General features: G+C 40.3%; 1 pseudogene; it reads right to left on the bottom strand.

Annotated features, from left to right (window-relative positions):
* Positions 1-872: 872 nt before the first annotated feature.
* Positions 873-1828, bottom strand: LOC114204053 (casein kinase II subunit alpha-like; annotated as a pseudogene).
* Between the last annotated feature and the right edge of the window lie 13300 nt (positions 1829-15128).

The raw sequence follows: 15128 nt of genomic DNA, 5'->3' as shown, positions 1-15128 counted from the left end.
ATACAAACCCCCCTCAGTGTGGAATGGTGGGGGCGCAATGGTGGATATGGGAAAAAATCTCCACCCAAACGCAGCCACAGAGATTGAGACTGGTTTATCTTTGTCTTTTAGTGATGAGGAACTGAATTTGGAAGGGAAGAAAAAAAGTTGTCTGTGAGATATTCTAACTGTAGGTAATTTTTCAGGGGATCCCTGAGTTCTGAAAATTTGAGTTAAGAAAAAATCAGCCCATATATTTTTAAAAAATGATTTGGTTTATATATACAATGGAATATTATTCAGCCATCAGAAAGGGTGAATGCCTACCATTTACATCGACGTGGATGGAAATGGAGGGTATTATGCTAAGCGAAATACGTCAATCAGAGAAAGACAATTATCATATGTTTTCACTCATATGTGGAATATAAAAAATAGTGCTGAAGATCATTGGGGAGTGGAGGGAAAACTGAATGGAAAGAAATCAGAGAGGGACCAACCATGAGAGACTCTTGACTCTGGAGAACAAACAGAGGGTTGTGGAAGGGGAGGGGGAGGGGATGGGGTAATTGAGTGATGGGCATTAAGGAGGGCATGTGATGTGATGAGCACTGGGTGTTTTATGCAACTTACAAATCATTGAACACTACCTCAAAAACTAATGATATACTATATGTTGGCTAATTGAATTTAAATTAAAAAATAAATATGCTTTCTAAAAAAATTAAAAAATACTTCCTCAACACCAAAAACAAACAAACAAACAAAAAGATTTGAACTACTATAAATCCACAAGCAATGGTTCAGACGTGGTGCTTCTGAAGTATTTCACCCCTCCCTACCAGGCCCAAGCTGCATGGAGGAATATGGCCTCCCCCACCTCTGTTTAAGGATCAGTAGACAGAAGGGGCCATTACTACTGGGCTCGAGTGCAAGAAACAGGTATCCCACAGAGATGGTGAGCCTGCCAGAGGTCTGAGGGGTGAAGCAAGTGGCACTAAAGAAATCCCTGATGTCATATTGGCACTGCTGACAGATGTACTGCCACCCACCCATCATTCCCACATGCTAGATGAGCCCATTCAAGCCTGGTCCTTCACAACAGTGTAGAAATAGAGGTGCTCTATGGCCTCTCCTGTGGTAAGCTGTGACCTGAAGTCAGATTACCAAAGTTTGTCCAGGAAATCCAAGACCTCAGGGCTGATGAGGTTCTGGTTTGCAGTGTGGACAAAGTGTTCCCATCGCATACAGGAACATTTGTCCAAAATATCATTGAAAGGTGGATCTAATTCCATGTTATATTTGTCAATATAGTCATACAGCATATGTAATCCTCTGACCCCAGAACCTTGGCTGTCTTCACTGACTGATTGTAATTGTTATGTCCATGGAAAAATGGATCCTTCCAGAAGATCATACTTGCCAGCATACAACCCAAGCTCCACATATCCAACCTATGTATAATTGTACCTCTGATAGTCTAAAGAAGCTTAAGACCCTTGAAATAATAGGAAGCAACTCGGACATTATATTCTTGACCAGGATGGTAAAACTCAGCCAAACCCCAGTCTATTAGTTGTAGCTTTCTGTGCCCATGACCAGTCATGACATTATGGAGTTTCATTTCTCTGTGCATAATTCCCATGCTGTGACAATACTCTGGGGCCTTCAGAATCTCACACATGTAAAATCAAGTATCATAGTCTGTTAACATCTGGTACAATTGTTTGAAGTCTGTGTTGTTCACATGTTCAAAAACGGAGGCAAGATTTCATGACACAGGGTCTTTCACAATGCCTGCTAGTGTGATGATGTTGGGATCGTCTCATAAATTCTCCAAAATTTGATTTTCTTTGTCTTTGTTGGATGAGAATGTTTTTTAAAGATGTATTTATTTATTTATTTGAACGAGAGAGAAAGAACATAAGCAGGGAGGAGGGGCAGAGGGAGAGGGAGAGGCAGGCTCCTTGCTGAGCAGGGAGCCCGATGTGGGGCTCAATCCCAGGACCCTGGGATCATGACCTGAGCCGGAGGCAGATGCTTAACCAACTGAGCCACCCAGGCATCCTGGACTGAGAATTTTAACAACTTTTTTATTATTTGTAATGTCAATGTTGGCATTGATCTGACATATCAGACAGGGTGGACAACAAAGTTGGACTTGATGTTTGGAGACCTGGCAGCCCCTAGGTTCAGAAGCCTCTCAGGGCAGAACCTTGTCTCAGACCTGTTTTCTTCACACTGTGGTGGAAGCGGCAGTGGCATTTCTGAAACCTTAGCTTTGAACCTCAGTTTAGTTAACTTTTCTTCTATCCCCAAATCATTCTTTTTATTAGTAGACATGTTTTACAAAAACTAACTCACATATCCACACCTATGTCGTGATTGTTCACCTCCCATACCGACTTCCTTCTCCTGGTTCTTGCCTCAGTGAAAGGTCCCTGTAGTACCCAGTTGTGCAAATGACAGACTTGAGAATTGCCCCACAGCCAGTCAAGGCCCATCACCTATAGCTCAAATCAGGTTGTGCCATTTCCACTGATGGTTTTCTATTACCATGAGGTGTGGTGACCAGCCGTCCTGATGTGTCCAAGACAGAGGGCATTCCTAACATGTGGGCCTGTCAGCCTTAAAATCAGGATGGTCTTGGGAAACTGGTCCCCGTTTGTTTGAGATAGAGGGGTTTCTGGGGATGTAGTACTCTCAGTGCTGAAACTGGGAAAATCTAAAGCAAACTGGGGAAAGTTGCTCACCCTAGTTTTAGGACTAAATGGTTAATGTTCCTGAACACCCCCCCCCCTTTTTTCTTCTGTTCTCCAAGTTCTGTTCTATGAACGTGTCATCCAGCTTTGCCACCTCAGGGCCTTTATTTATGTTCTTTCTGTTGCTCTTCCTTTTCCTGTAGATTGATTATCTGTTCCCAACCCTCAGATTTTAGCTAAATATTATTTCCTCAGAGAAATTTCCGATATCCAGACCAGGGCAGATCTCCCTGTGATATTCTTTCTTATTATTTGTGCACTTCTTTATGGCACCTATTAGAATAGTAATTATGCTATTCAATGTGCGTCTCTCTGGTTGAGGTGTAAACCCCTTGACGGTGGGGATCACATGCACATGTGATTCTTCAACATGGTCCCCAGCACTTGGCACAGTGCCTGCCACAAGTTAAGTGTGCATGGTTTATTTGTTGAATGAATGTCTCCTTTTACCATCTTATGATTATAATGTTTATTTCCATAGTCACAATAGTTCCACAGCAAAATGGTCAGGTGACCCTATTTTCTATAACATATATCTAATCAAATCATGTTGCAAGTACCTGGAATAATTGCCCCCTCCTTTGTTTACATTACAGTTCTTTCAGCAAATCAAACCGACTGAATGACACAATCTTCCCTCCTAAGTGTTACATTCTAGGAAAAACTATGGTCACAGGAATGTCTGTAACAATATGAGCCGTTATCCATTAGGTAGACTCTTTTTTTTACCCTGTGTGCAGTTTGAAGCAAGACTGTGCATTTCAAGAAATCTGAAAAATAGATCCACTCCATCCTCTATCACTAAATGAGTATTTTACTGAAGATACCATGGATACATGAAGAAGAGGAATCACACTGCAAGCCTTATAGCAGGAACTCAAGCAACCATTACAAGAGATAGCCCTATTCTTCTCCTCTAGGTGTCCCTCTCTTGTTGTCATTTTCCCCACCCCTTTCACCCCTCACTGTGGCCACTGAAGTATTGCTCCAGGATAATTCAGGCCCTTCCCATACTCTGCACACCTCCCAAAATAAAGCAAACCATTGGACATCACCGTTCTGCCCTTGTGTGCAAGCGTGTCCGCAAGGGGAGGGTGGAGCGTGGTGGATGGAGGGTGTTATCTTGCCAAGGTGGGAGGAGCAAGATGGTGGGGGAGTAAGCGACCTAAATTTAATCTGGTCCCGGGAATTCAGCTACATAGGGATCAAACCATTCTGAACACTTACGAACTCAACAGGAGATCGAAGAAAAGAATAGCAGCAACTTTCTGAACAGAAAAGCAACCACTTTCTGGAAGGTCTCTTCTGATTTGTTTAGTGTATATTTTTCTGGGGTCATTTTTACCCTGTTAGCATTTTGTTCTCTCATTCATCTATTCTCCTCTGGACAAAATGATAAGACAGAAAAATCACCTCACAAAAAAAGAACAAGAGGCAGTACTGACTGCCAGGGACAGTCCATAAACATAAACATAACGTCCATAAACAATATGGACGTTAGTAAGATGTTAGAACTAGAGTTCAGAATAACAATTATTAAGATACTAGCTGGGCTAGAAAAAAAATGGAAGATATTAGAGAAACCCTTTTGGGAGAAATAAAAGAACTAAAATCTAACCAAGTCAAAATCAAAAAGGCTATTAATGATGTGCAATAAAAAATGGAGGCTCTAACTGCTAAGATAAATGAGGCAGAAGAGAGAATTAGTAATATAGAAGACCAAATGATGGAAAATAAAGAAACTGAAAAAAGAGAGATAAACAACTACTGGATCACGAGGGTGGAATTTGAGAGATAATTAATACCATAAGATGAAACAATATTAGAATAATTGGGATCCCAGAAGAAGAAGAAAGAGAGAGAGGGGCAGAAGGTATATTGGAGCAAATTATAGCGAGAACTTCCCTAATTTGGGGAAGGAAACAGGCATCAAAATCCAGGAGGCACAGAGAACCCCTCTCAAAATCAATAAAAATAGGTCAACACCCTGATATCTAATAGTAAAACTTAGGCGTCTCAGAGACAAAGAGAAAATCCTGAAAGCAGCTCAGGACAAGAGATCTATAACCTACAATGGTAGAAACATTACATTGGCAACAAACTTAACCACAGAGACCTGGCAGGCCAGAAAGGACTGGCATGATATACATATTCAGATCATTAAATGAGAAAATATGCAGCCAAGAATACTATATCCAGCTAGGCTGTCATTGAAAATAGAAGAGAGATAAAAAGCTTCCAGGACAAACAAAAAGTAAAGGAATTTGCAAACATGAAACCAGCCATACAAGAAATATTGAAAGGGGTCCTCTAAGCAGAGAGAGCCTAAAAGTAACATAGACCAGAAAGGAACACAGATAATATACAGTAACAGTCACCTTACAGGCAATACAATGGCACTAAATTCCTATCTTTCAATAGTTGCCCTGAATATAAATGGGCTAAATGCCCCAATCAAAAGACACAGGCTATCAGATTGGATTAAAAAACAAGGCCCATCAATATACTGTCTGCAAGAGACTCATTTTAGACAGAAAGACACCTCCAGATTGAAAGTGAAGGGGTGGAAAACCATTTACCATGCCAAAGGACACCAAAAGAAAGCTGTGGTGGCAATCTTTATATCAGACAAATTAGATTTTAAACCAAAGACTGTAATAACAGATTAGGAAGGACATTATATCCTACTTAAAGGGTCTATCCAACAAGAAAAGAGCATCCTACTAAAGAATGAATGGGTCAACCAGGAATTTAAGAGGAATTTAAAAATATCATGGAAACCAATGAAAATGAAACCACAACTGTTCAAAAAATTTGGGATGCAGCAAAGGCAGTCCTAAGAGGAAAGTATATAGCAATACAAGTCTTTTTCAAGAAACAAGAAAGGTCTCAAATACACAACTTTACCCTACACCTAAAGGAGCTAGAGAAAAAACAGCAAATAAAGCCTAAACTGAGCAGAAGAGAAATAATAAAGATCAGAGCAGAAATCAATGAAATAGAAACCAAAAGAACAGTAGAACAGATCAATGAAAGAAGGAGCTGGTTCTTTGAAAGAATTATTAAGATTGATAAACCCTTGCCCAGACTTATCAAAAAGAAAAGAGAAATGACCCAAATCAACAAAATCATGAATGAAAGAGGAGAGATCCCAACCAACACCAAAGAAACACAAACAATTATAAGAACATATTAGGAGAAACTCTATGGCAGCAAAGTAGATAATCTGGAAGAGATGGACGCATTCCTAGAGATGTATCAACTATCAAAACTGGACCAGGAAAAAATAGAAAACCTGAACAGACCTATAACCACTAAGGAAATTGAAGCAGTCATCAAAAATCTCCCAGCAAACAAGAGCCCAGGGCCAGATGGCATCCCAGGGGGATTCTACCAAACATTTAAAGAAAAACTAATACCTGGGCGCCTGGGTGGCTCAGTTGGTTCAGCGACTGCCTTCGGCTCAGGTCATGATCCTGGAGTCCCGGGATCGAGTCCCACATCGGGCTCCCTGCTCGGCGGGGAGTCTGCTTCTCCCTCTGACCCTCTTCCCTCTCGTGCTCTCTCTCTCTCATTCTCTCTCTGTCAAATAAATAAACAAAATCTTTAAAAAAAAAGAAAAGAAAAACTAATACCTATTCTTCTGCAACTGTTCCAAAAAATAGAAATGGAAGGAAAATTTCCAAACTAGTTTTATGAGGCCACCATTACCTTGATCCCCAAACCAGACAAAGACCCCATCAAAAAGGAGAATTACCAACCAATATCCCTGATGAACATGGATGCAAAAATTCTCACCAAAATACTAGCCAATAGGATTCAACAGTACATTAGATATCCCACCAAGATCCCACGACCAAGTGGGATTTATGCCTGGGCTGCAAGGGTGGTTCAACATCCACAAATCAATCAATGTGATACAATACATTAATAAAAGAAAGAACAAGAATCATATGATCCTCTCAATAGATGCAGAAAAAGCATTTGACAAAACACAGAATCCTTTCTTCATCAAAACTTTTCAGAGTATAAGGATAGAGGGTACATACCTCCATATCATAAAAGCCATCTATGAAAAACCCACAGCAAATATCATTCTCAGTGGGGAAAAAATGAGCTTTCCCCCTAAGTTCAGGAACATGGCAGGGATGTCCACTATCACCGCTGCTGTTCAACGTAGTATTAGAACTCCTAGCCACAGCAATCAGACAACAACAACAAAAAAATAAAAGACATCCAAATCGGCAAAGAAGAAGTCAAACTCTCACTCTTTGCAGATGATATGATACTCTATGTGGAAAACCCAAAAGACTCCACCCTAATATTGCTAGAACTCATACAGGAATTCAGTAAAGTGGCAGGATATAAAATCAAAGCGCAGAAATTAGTGGCATTCCTATATACCAACAAGACAGAAGAAAGAGAAATTAAGGAGTCGATCCCATTTATAATTGCACCCAAAACCATAAGAGACCTAGGACTAAATCGAACCAAAGAGGCAAAGGATCTGTACTCAGAAAACTATAAAATACTCATGAAAGAAATTGAGGAAGACGCAAAGAAATGGAAAAACGTTCCATGCTCATGGATTGGAAGAACAAATATTGTGAAGATGTCAATGCTACCTAGAGTGATCTACACATTCAATACAATCCCCAACAAAATACCATCCACTTTTTTCAAAGAAATGGAACAAATAATTCTAAAATTTGTATGGAACCAGAAGAGACCCCGAATAGCCAGAGAAATGTTGAGAAAGAAAAGCAAGGGTGGTAGTGTCACAATTCTGGACTTCCAGCTCTATTACAAAGCCATAATCATCAAGACAGTATGGTACTGGCACAAAAACAGACACATAGATCAATGGAACAGAATAGAGAGCCCAGAAATGGACCTTCAACTCTATGGTCAGCTAATCTCCGACAAAGCAGGAAAGAATGTCCAGTGGAAAAAATGCAGCCTTTCAACAAATGGTGTTGGGAAAATTGGACAGCCACATGCAGAAGAATGAAACTGGACCATTTCCTTACACCACACACAAAAAGAGAGTCAAAATGGTTGAAAGATGTGAGACAGGAGTCCATCAAATCCTAAAGGAGAACACAGGCAGGAACCTCTTCGATCTCAGCCACAGCAACTTTTTCTTAGAAACATCACCAAAGGCAAGGGAAGCAAGGCAAAAATGGACTACTGGGACTTCATCAAGATAAAAAGCTTTTGCACAGCAAAAGAAACAGTCAACAAAACCAAAAGACAACAGACAGAATGGGAGAAGATATTTGCAAATGACATATCAGATAAAGGACTAGTATCCAAAATCTAGAAAGAACTTATCAAACTCAACACCCAAAGAACAAATAATCCAATCAAGAAATGGGCAGAAGACATGAACAGACATTTCTGCAAAGAAGACATCCAAATGGCCAACAAACCATTTGAAAAAGTGCTCAGTATCACTCCGTATCAGGGAAATCCAAATTAAAACCTCAATGAGATACCATCTCACACCAGTCATAATGGCTAAAATTAACAAGTCAGGTAATGACAGTTGTTGGCGGGATGCTAAGAGAATGGGACCCTCCTACACTGTTGTTGGGAATGCACGCTGGTGCAGCCACTCTGGAAAACAGTATAGAAGTTCCTCAAAAAGTTGAAAATAGAGCTACCCTATGACCCAGCAATTGCACTCCTGGGTATATACCCCAATATACGAATGTAGTGATCTGAAAGGATACGTGCACCCTGATGTTTATAGCAGCAATGTCCATAATAGCCAAACTATGGAATGAGCCAAGATCTCCATAGACAGATGAATGGATAAAGTTGATTTGGTATATATATGCAATGGAACATTATGCAGCCAGCAAAAGGAATGAAATCTTGCCGTTTGCAATGACATGGATGGAACTGTAGGGTATTATGTTGAGTGAAATAAGTCAATCAGAGAACAACATGTATCATATGATCTCACTGATATGAGGAATTCTTAATCTCAGGAAACAAACTGAGGGTTGCTGGAGTGGTGGGGGTTGGGAGGGCTGGGGTGGCTGGGTAATAGACACTGGAAGGGTATGTGCTATGGTGAGTGCTGCAAATTGTGTAAGACTGTTGAATCACAGACTTGTACCTCTGAAACAAATAATACATGATTTTTTTTTTTTTAAAAGAAGAAGATAGTAGGAAGGGAAAAATGAAGGGGTCGGAATTCAGAGGGGGAGAGGATCCATGAGAGACTATGGACTCTGAGAAACAAACTGAGGGTTCTAGAGGGGATGGGCGTGGGGGGATGGGTTAGCCTGGTCATGGGTATTAAAGAGGGCACGTATTGAATGGAGCACTGGGTGTTATACACAAACAATGAATCATGGAACACTACATCAAAAACTAATGATGTAATGTATGGCAATTAACATAACATAATACAAAATAAAGAAAAAAATGCAAAACCCCAACCTGGGCCTGTAAATCAGTCTCCTGTGCCTTAAGCACAGCCTTGGGAGTTCTCTTTCATTTCCTTCCCACATCCCTCCTTTTTGGGAAACTATACTTTTCCATCCATATACATAAGCCACAAGGAGTCTTAAGGCAGTAATTATATAATTAGAAAAGACAGTAAGTATCTATCAAGGAAAGACAAGTGGAGAGCTTGGTTTATTATTTTCATCAGAATTGAAAAAAAAATCCAAGGGAAATTGTGCTAGAGTTTTGGTCAATAAGATGCTAGTAGCAATTTCTCTGCCAAGGAGGCACTTCCCTCATGAGCACAGAGTGATTTACCACATGCTGCTCGACTGAACCCAGGCGTACTCTTGTGCAATGGGGCAGACAGAGAGGTGGTTCTGCGGATGAATCCAGACTTTTTGTCATCAGTTGTGCCTCAGAGTCCTCAGTTGGAGAGAAGAGGCTGCAAGTTCTCAGGGCCCAACTGAGCTAATGGAGCAAAGAAAGGCAGAGGAGCCATCGAACATGCAAGAACTGCAAAAATATGAACAGAGCATAAGCCAGTTACAACACCTTTCAGGAAAGCCCTGTGCACAGGGAAACACGTTGTCATGGGTCGACTGACATCACAACATACAGATCTCAGCCTGGTTATCTTTGTTGCTTACTCTGTTGACTAAAAATAACCAGTCCTGGAAGAATCCTAGAGCCCAACAATGTCAGGGCTGGAAGGGAACTGACAAATCATCTGGTTCTTCTCCTTCACTTGTTAAATAATGAAACCCAAGCATAGAGGTGTTTATGCGACTTGTTGAAAGGCAAGACATTTGGTTACTTGCAGATAATGAAAACAGCAGTCTTTCTGGTTGCTAGCTAATCGAGATCCAAACTTCAACACTACTCAATAAGGAATTTCCCCTAACATATATGGATTTGTAGTCTAGAAAAGCAACACGATCAATGGTGTCCATTTTTTTAAAACAAAAATCAGAGCTAAATGAATTTTAAGAGAAGAGTTGATTAAAAATAGTCTTCGCAGAAACAGTTGTAGTCATCACTCTGCTGTTAATGGCTTGGAAACTTGAAGTGATTTTTAATCGTTTATTTTTTTCCCAAAGGTTTTTATGTCCATCTTTAAATAAAGAGCAGGATTTAATCAGTGGAGCTGGAGGGCAATTTCTCTCTTGAGAACTAGCACAGTATTGAAGCTCATTGGGTTTCATAGTTTCCAAACACAGACTGTTTCAGTGGCCCTTGTATTCCTAGATATTTCTCTAAGTAATTGTGGAGAGCCATATGTTTGATCACAAGTCAAACTACTAAAGTGAAATTTGAAATATGTTGACTTTTTTTTTTAATTTTAAAGTGATTTTAAAAGTGTAAGGGAGCATATTGACCCCAGGAGATGTGACATCACAGAGCTCTGATCTTTTACACAGCTGCTCTGCTGAAACTGTTCCACATGGGGGCAGCCATACAGGAGCCTCCTGGGGGCTGAGCAACAGATCAAATTCATTTAACATGGGAAGATGGTTTATATTAAATATGAAACAACACATTCTCTTTCCTCAAAGATTTCAAGAATTTTTAACAGCTCCAATCCTTGCTATTGTCTCTCTCGACACTCTGCTGGGCACAGAGCAAGGCCATAATATATATGAACTATTTGATCAGAGACCTACAACTAAGCATGCTTTAGACTTTACCTACCTTCTCTTGTTTCATCTATATAATAGTCCTGAGGTGAAACAGAAAAGGTGTTGTCATCACCATGGTATAAATGAAGATGTGGATGCAGAGAGATTGGGCATCTATGCTGAGGTTCAGGACTGCATGCATGCAGGGGTCCTGATCTCTCTGTATTATCATCACCCACCAGTCAAAAAGGGAAGTGGTAGGGGTCTTACTTTGTATTAATTAGGTGGGTGATTAGCAGGTAAAATTGTTTGCTTATTGTCAGAAACTGAGAAAAAAGAGTCTATACTGCTTCATACTTAACGTATGCAAAGACATAGTCTCTGCAGACTGTAGTCTCACCACTGATGCTGGGCCACATGTCTCCAGGCAATTCTAGAAGCATGTCTTAGCTTGGCTTGGGAGCCTGGGGTTCAGGGTTCTAGGTTCCCTGGTTTGATGACAGGAAATGAAGACGGATGTTCCAAAGAAACAACTGGACTTCACATCTCTGAAGATATCTTCTGTTTCAACATCTTATGACCTCCAACACCTTTTTTCCTTTGCACATGGCCCCAGACACCAGGGTGTCACTTGCTTGTTTCCAGGACTAAGAACAAGGTCTTTTGGCTTCAAGGTCAGTGCCATTTCAAAATCCTACAATTAGTGTGCTGGAGTATAGTTTAGTAATTGAGTTTGAACCTAGATTTGAAGTAAGCTATGCCACTTACCAGCTGTGTAAATAGAGGCAAATTACTATCTTCTCTAAAGCTTCCATTTTTTCATACTTGAAATGCCAAATGAAGGTTGTTGAGAGAATTAAATGAGAAATGTGAAAAACAGTGTGCACATACAGAAAATTTATAAGTGGTAGCCTTGGAAGCTATTAGGGCAAATGCTGATATTGCTATTCCTGGCTTGTGTTTGGCAGAAAAGGGAGCATATACCTAAAATGCCCTGAAACCTTGCTGGACATAAAGCTGATGGAAAGTATGAAGTGCACCCTCATAACAGAGATGGACAGAAATCAGTTCATCAACAGTGTTCTTCCTCAGCCCTGGTCAGTGCTGCCACAAAGGTGAAATCAATAAGTGAGACACACAAGAGAAAAAGAAAACAGATCCTAAAATCCAGTATAGCATCCGGAAGAGCCTACCCCTTCAAATCACATTTGCACCCTTTTCCATCTTGTGTGTTTGTGGAGGCTGACCTCTTTGCATTGCATCAACCCTGCTTCCTTACTCACTACAAACAAGCTGATGACAGCACCCATATCAGACACTCATTGGGGAAAACTCAGGGAGATGACATCAGTAGGACCATGGTAGGACCGATGTGGGTGCTTCATTTCTCATCCATTTTCGAGCAATATACAGAAGTCCAACACGGTTGTGGCATTTTTAGCTGCATGATTAGGGAAGCACAGATCTCTTTGCTGTGTTTAGGGGCTGCACAAAGTGGCAAACACTTGGACTCTAGTATTTTCCTTTCAGCTGAGTGTTTGAGTGTGTGGGAAGAGCACCAGCTTTGGGGGTCAAAGCCGTGATGTTTTCTAGGATATGTGGCCTTAAGTACTGAGCTGTAGCAGCTTTCCATGGAACTTAGAAGGAGACCTGTTATTTTGCTTGGAGGTCAGTCTGCAGGGATCACTTTTGGACAAATTAACTTTACCTCTTACTTGTCAGCTTCTGGTTGTGTTTGTACCATTGAGAGACCGCAAAGGGGACAGAGAAGAGGGTGCATATCTTCCCACCACCTTGGGGCACCTTGAGTCTGGCCACAGCCCTCCTTCTTCTACCTGGCCCTCCTATGGTGACAACCTGTGGCATCTCAGCCCTTTCTCTTGCCCCTTAGAACCTAGAGCTGATGTTAGTTCTGGTGACTTTCACCACCCTCTTCTTAGGCTTCCCACACTGTTGGGACTAGTCCTGCCATTGAACTTCTTGTATTTGCTCCTGTGAGTGACCATCTGTTTCCTGCTACAACCTTTCCTGGTACAACATGGAAAGATGTCTAATTTATTTAAGATGTGAACATTGCTCATTTTAGTCACTTGGATCCATATGGGTCTCTAAACCATCACAATTTCTCAATATTTTCAAATGCATCTTTTACTCTAAAGAGAAAAATATAAGAAGGAATTTGAACTTATATTACAAAGACAAATGACTAAAAATGCTCTCCTTTGTCTTATTTCACCATCTTAAGAGTGATTAAAAAATAAGTATTATTGGAATTCCATAGCTTGCTGTGTAATCAAGGCAAATGTAGAAATAGGAAAGTTCCATTATTAGAGCAAAATCTCTCAAGTGGTTCCATTGCCCAAAATGACTCATTTAGACTTGTCACAGTTCTTTGTTTTGGTACCATGCTCTAAGCAAGTACAAATAAAAATAGCCAAGGAGGAAGCTTACGTATAAGCTCTGGTACTAGGGTTTTTCCATGGGAAATTGATTTATTCTTCACAAGTCTATAAATTCAATTTATCCCCATGACTTCCTGTATTGATACAAATGCCATAGATCCAGGGAAGGCTTAAGCAGACATGTCTGGAAAACATTTCCCATTTTTCTTTCTCAATTAGATGAGCTAAATTGTATTACAGACTACTCTGCTCTGAAAGACCATAAATATATCTAATACCCACTGTCTGGAGAAATATAAAATTGTGCAGGCAGCTGCCCTTCTGACCCTGGCTTGTAATTTTCTCACATCTTCCAGTGAAGCCAGTTTTCCCCAGAGTCATTGTTAGCCAAGAGCTGAAGAGACTGTCTCTGGCTGTCTATTTTTATTTTACATGGCTGAAGAAGTGGTTGATTTTCTTATGTCCACTCATATATGAATAACAAAATTTTAACTTGGTTCACCAAACTTATGATAACGGTTTTAAAGATAATTTTGGAAAAATTATTCATTTGGTTATCATTCATTCATTCATTCATTGTCAGGAACTTTCTGTGAACATACTAGCCCTTCCTAATATGATGGCAAAGGAAATTAAGACAAAGTAAAAATGGATAATCCACCTCTGAACATTTGAGAATGTGCCAAATACTGTGCTTTGTGTTGTATTTGGAAATGAGTGACAAAAAGAATTAAAAACTGTATCTCCATCTGGAGGGATGTGGCATCCCATGGGAGAATGAAGGGGTAGAATGAATAAAATGCCACTAATTAAAATTTTGGCTTTATTCCAGTAAACATATAAAACACTTCTCAGTGAATTTGTTATTTAAGATTTTGTTACTCTTCCACTGTCAATAGAGACAATTGCTTGAATTTCTGGTCTTGCTAGTAAGCACCTTAGGCAGAGGGCTAGTTTTACTCAGTATTTTTATGTCTTGGTCATCTTCGGACTGTCAGAAGATTCTATCTGGCCTAACGGAAGCTTGTCCTCAGTAGAACTGCAAACAGATTTTGATGAGTACATCAGGTACTCACTGTGTTTATTGAGGGTACCAGTCTACAAGGGTCTTTGAAAGGAGACAGGAGAACACAACATCCAAGAACACAGATTCTAGAAACAGATATCCTGAGTATGAAAGTTGCTTCTACCACGTGGTAATTGTGTGGCAAGCGACTTAACTTTTCTGGGATTCAATTTCTGTGCATGAAAAGTGTAAATAAGAACAGGACCTATAGTAGAGCTTGTAAAGCATTGAATATGATCTCAGAAAATAGTCACCGAATACGAGCTGTTACTATTGTTACCAGTACTTTCTGAGGCTGTGGGACATAAAGATTGGTCTATGTCTAAACAGTTGTCTGATAAACTGACAAAGTACTTGAAAAATCACATGGTGTTGTTAAATTTTTCATTTTACATACACAAATATTTCTAGAAAGTACTTTGCACACTTAGTCTTTTTTTTAAGATTTTATTTATTTTTGCAAGAGAGAGAGAGAGAGAGGGAGTACAAGCAGGGGGAGGGGCAGAGGGAGAAGCAGACTACCCATTGAGCAGGGATCCTGATGTGGGACTCGATTCCAGGACCCTGGGATCATGACCTGAGCCGAAGGCAGATGCTTAACTGACTGAGCCACCCAGGTGCCCCAAGAATACTTAGTCTTATTTAAGATAAGAATGTGCTTATTGGAGGGGGAGACAAACCATGAGAGACGATGGACTCTGATAAACAAACTGAGGGTTCTAGAGGGGAGGGGGGTGGGAGGATGGGTTGGCCTGGTGTTGGGTATTAAAGAGGGCATGTTCTGCATGGAGCACTGGGTGTTATATGCAAACAATGAATCATGGAACACTACATCAAAAAC

This window comes from Eumetopias jubatus, unplaced genomic scaffold (assembly GCF_037043125.1).
Source record: "Eumetopias jubatus isolate StellerSeaLion01/CBP00866 unplaced genomic scaffold, mEumJub1_p1.0 scaffold_9, whole genome shotgun sequence".
NCBI lineage: Eukaryota > Metazoa > Chordata > Mammalia > Carnivora > Otariidae > Eumetopias > Eumetopias jubatus.
Note: the sequence above shows the minus strand (reverse complement) of the source record. Positions and strands in the feature narration are given on the sequence as shown.